At 42.6% G+C, this 4999-nt stretch overlaps 1 protein-coding gene across 1 annotated transcript in view; it reads right to left on the reverse strand.

Annotated features, from left to right (window-relative positions):
• CARF (calcium responsive transcription factor) overlaps positions 1–4458 on the reverse strand; it is a 52178-nt gene extending 47720 nt beyond the window's left edge. The window contains exon 1 of the mRNA XM_069075335.1: positions 4193–4458. The gene's annotated coding sequence lies outside the window, so the exon portion shown is untranslated. The remainder of the gene's footprint in view (positions 1–4192) is intronic.
• Positions 4459–4999: the final 541 nt, after the last annotated feature.

Raw genomic sequence — 4999 nt, forward strand, 5'->3', positions numbered from 1 at the left:
GTGAGAAAGGATGGGAAAAGACTCTAGTAATTATAGCAACTTTCTAGCACATTTCTAAAAAGTATTTTTAAGTAACTCTGTACAAGAATCCTGTTAAATACATAAGAGTCAGAAGTTGGCAGACTATTGTCCTGAATGATTTGTTCAAAATTAGCTCAATAACTAGTGATATCCAAAAACAAAGTCCAGGACACCTACATCCCAGATAATAGGCTGATGAATTTAGAATATTTTAGTGGAAGGGTTCTTTTTTTCCCTTGTCAAAAGTATGGGCTGTGGAAAGTTGCAAAATTTACTTTAAAAAGTACTAATGAGAAAAATAAATTAGCATAACATTCATATAAATATTAAATTTTAAAAATATTTACAAATTGGTTTCTGAATTATGACTTTTAAAAATACTTCCTAAACAGTCTGAAATTTCACAATTGTATCTGAATAGTAAAAACCAGATAAAAACAAATGCTTTTCCTCAATACTTAATCATATCTAAATTTTGATCAGAAGTGTTGCCCTGCCCATGGTGTGCCTGCTCTTTGGTTGCTTCGCAGTCATAATTTTCCATTCTATTCTTTCCCTATGGGTGTGTATACACACACACACACACACACACACACACTATATATATATATACATAGTTCCATGCTCTCATATCTCATATATCTTAATCCCTTTAGGGCAGAGGATATAGGAGAAATGTTGGGTTACCATATTAGCAAGAAACAACAAATTAGATAATTTCTAAGGTCTCTTCCAACTCTAATGATTTATAATAAACTATGCAACCTGTATTATGATCCTTTTAATCACCTTAAACCATCTGACCCTCTGCAATTTAGCCCCCATTTTAAACAAACCAATTAAAAAATGGATGTGATGTTCAATGCCTTTAAGGCACAAGCGCTAAAATAAATGTGTGGTTTTTCAGGGTTGATAATGGTTACAAAGAGAGAACACAATATATGAAGCAATCAGTTTTGCCTGCTTGTCTCAATTTGAAAGAATATGCTATATATTTCATGTTTATGGATACTAACAATATCAGCACTAATTTTCTTCTCTAAGCACCAATGATGGGACTTAGTTGAACTCTAAACAAAGGTCAATCCAGCAACTGAGGAGCAGTTGTCTGTTAATGGACATATGGAATCAGAAAGCTCAACCTTTAACACACAATAACTGTATAATCACAAGCAAGTTACTTAAAACTTTCAGTGCCCCAGGCAATTCTCTCAGACTATGAAATTATACAGAAATTGCCAGTCTTCATTTCTGGAAATAGTTTCTATGCAAATAAAGCTAAAGGTCTGGAATGTCCCCAAAACATAACTGGAAAAAAAACTTGTTACTGATTAGTAAAACTACATTACATAGATTCATTTTCAGTTCAAAGAATCCTAGAAGCAGAACAAGCTTCCGAGGTAACCTAGTTCTATGTATATGAACCTACCATATCCCTGACAAGTACTTATCTATCTGCTCTTTCCTTCATCTCCAGTCAAAGGCAGTATGTATTATTTTCTAAACAGTGTACTTCATTTTTTAACAACTCTGTTATAAAATTATATTCAGTTGAGATCTGCCTCTCTGCAACTTCCATGCTGATACTAGTTCTGTCTGTCCTTTCAGGTCAAGCTAATTTTAAGCTGAATACCTCAAACCTGACAACACTTCAATATCCTTAGACTGTAACCATTTACATCCTCTTTTTTCCCCTAGCCTCTAACGTCCTTGATTCCTTCAGCTTATCTTCATTTAGCATAACTCTGACCCTCAACATCCTGGGTTGTCTTCCTCTCTTCTGACTCTAGTTTCTTGATGTTATTCCTAAATTATCATGCCCACAATACTCCAGATGCTATCCTTTTATTAGATGTACCTTATCTCATTAGCTACTTTAACCACCAAGACACATTGTTGACTCATACTTCATAATCAGTTTGCAGTCTTCCAAGACTGCCAAACCACCTGGCTGTTTTCACATGACACTTTAAAAAAAAAAACCCCAATTGTAATATTTTACATTCATTCTTATGAAATTTCATCTCATTAAACATGGACCACCATTCCAGCTTGTTTGTGGTATTTTTAGGTTCTGATTCTTGTCTTCATCTAAGACATTTTCTATCACATACAGTTTGTTTTCTTTAAAAACAGTAATCTGGGAAATTAAAAACTAAGACTACATCCTGATCTTATTTTATTTACTGATCATATTTAAAATGTTTTAATTTTAAAAACCTATTTTCATATTAATTGAAATATTAGGCATTTTTTCACTCTAGCTAATTGTAAAACAACAAGACCTAATTTATCTAATACCTATTTATTTTGGGGGGAAAACTATACATTTCAAAGTAAAAGCTATGCTTCATTAAACGCCCAATTTTCCTTTATTTAAAAAATTTACTGAAAATCAGAATTCAGTTGTTTCCCCGTCTTACTTAAGTAATTCAATTGTTCAATACTTCAATTAACTTAAGTAATTCAAAATAGAAAAAGTTACAAGGGCACTGTACAAAATTTTCATCTTAAACTTTATGAATAATCAGAAACAGACTTAAATTATTAAATTATTTCCAATATTGAAGTGTTGTTTCCTTTTTTACTTTACTGGCATGGTACAAAAGAACTCTAAGCTTTGTGCCTTCTCTCTCAAGAGTCTTTAAACATCCAAGTAGCATGATAATTAAAAACGTTAAATAGATTTTCAGGACTACTAAATGTATATATTAGATAATATTAATCAACTTCAAGGTTTCTTCTCTCTTTATCCAATACATTATCTCTCAACTGAGTGTTTCCAATCCAAACAACTGAAGTTGTGCATGAAAATCATGGTTAAGTCTATATATGCCACTGGCAACATCTTTCTTTCTCCACTGCCCCCGTTACCTACTTTCCCATTCCCCCTGTTCCTTCTTCGTGGCAATATCCAAGTTACAAAAGTCTTCACTACTACAGCAGTCTCTCCTCAGCACTCCTTTCTACTCTTAAGCAAGGAGAACTCTTGTCTAAGAACTGCCTAGAACAGAATTTTCCAAACTAATTTGACCACGGAACACTTTTGGATTTGAAAATTTCCAAAGCTAGCCATTAATGCTAGCCCCGGGAGTCTGGGTGTATAGTATATATGAGCCTGGGACAAAGGGAATTTAGCAGAAAGAGCAAAACAGAGGGACTATCACTTTCCAATCAAAAAGAGACACTCTCGTGTCTTCTTCTGACACGCATCGTTTCACGCTTCGTCTTAGAGAAGTGCCCGAACATTTCTTTCCTCTCGTTTGCCTCGGCTGGGGAACTCTGTGAGAGGCTGACCCCTTTCTAGTTTTCCATAGCTAACGCCTTCGTGCATCCGTTGAACACAACTTAGGCACGGCTAGAATGAGACGTGCGGCCCTTCGGCTACACCACGGGCTGAACCATCCCCAACCCGACCTGCCACCCGTTCCCAAGGACACGCACAGGTGGTTTCTCCTAACTGCACAGGGGCAGGGAAGACCGCGGTGTCTGAAGCCCACCCCGCCCCCCGAACGCGGACAAGCCCATAAGCACCCAGAGCATCCTAAGTCCTGGGACTGGCTGGCTTTTGTGTCCCGGGCTCATGCAAACGCCACCTGGAGGCGCGTGCTTGGGGGGGGAGGGGGTCCTTGCACTTTCCTCCAACGGTCTCCGTTTCTCGTGACAAAGAGAGAGAGGGGCGGAGCTGGGAGCTCGGGCCCCCGGAGAGCAAGGCCAGGGCCGAGGAGCATCCTCCAGGACTCTGCACCCAGCCGCGCCGCGGCGGCTGAAGCCGGGCTACCTAACCTCCGCCAGCCGGTGCCCTCAGGGTCAGGGGTCCTTCCCCGGGGAAAGGGTCTGGAGAACCGGCGGGCTCTACCATGTTGTACCCTGAGACGCCGCAAGAAAGTGGAAACGGACGAGCCGCGGGCCCAGGGCCTGGACACGGAACGAGGGGGCGGATCCCGGAGCCGCCACAGAGCCTCGGCGGGGGGTTGGGGTGGGTGACCGGGAAAGGGCAGGAGAATGGGGGGCGGGGGAGGCGACAGAGGCCGCCTTTCCGGGCGCGAACATCCCCTCCGGACCCCGGCTCCCTCAGCCTTGTGGCCGCCGGGAGCCCTGCAGGGCAACCGGGGAAGTCCGCGAAGCGCCGGAGCCGAGGGGGAGAAAATTCAAAACGAGTCTACTCAACCTCGTCTTGGCTCCGCGGCACCGCCATGGAGACCAGCGTACTGCGCAAGCGCGGTCCACCCCGCCCGGGCACGCCGGCTCTGCGGTGGTCCCGTGCAGGATGGCCCTCCTTGGCCACCGTCATGAAATTGCCTTCGAAATCTGCCTTGACTTCCCTCAATTTGGGTTTGTGAAGCTGTAGCCCAGAAAAATCGTGTCCCGTTCCCTTCACCTCTCCTTTCCCCTTCCTAATAATTCCCAGACTAGAAGTGTGCTTGAGAAGGGGGGAGGCTTAATAAACTAATAAGCCATTCGCTGATCTGCGATATGTACAGAGCCAAGATGGACTACAACTCCCAGTGTTCATTGCGGCGAATCTAAGGTTAGAAATTGGAGGCACTTCCTTCTGGGAGTTGTAGTACCTACAATACCTGACTGAGTTTCTCTTCAAATGCTCCCCCGATGATTTAAAAAATATTTTTTAAAGACAGGTAAATTGAGGGATATAAAATCTCTGCCTGATGCATCAAGACTGGAGCTAATGGAAGAAACCAGCTAATAAAAAAAAATTTGACAGCGTGTGGACGAACCGGGGGTGCCTTTTAAGAAGAGACCTAACTAGTAGATCGTGGCCTGGTGGGATCGTCAGTCGAACTCTCTGGTCTGGGTCTTGGAGCATCCCTGGTTGCGCAGGGCTGCAGCCACGTGGTTGGTGCCTGTCCTCCGTTTCGGACTGCTGCCGCTGCTGGGGTCGGCGGGGGTGAGCGGACTTTTTCTCCCAGCCTCCCCTGTCGGCCCGGGAAGTTTAGGAGAGGGCTCGGGTTGATCC

The sequence above is a fragment of the Petaurus breviceps genome, unplaced genomic scaffold (genome assembly GCF_028583685.1).
Source record: "Petaurus breviceps papuanus isolate PSGF00001 unplaced genomic scaffold, PetGlider_PUasm1.0 90903, whole genome shotgun sequence".
Classification (NCBI taxonomy): Eukaryota; Metazoa; Chordata; class Mammalia; order Diprotodontia; family Petauridae; genus Petaurus; species Petaurus breviceps.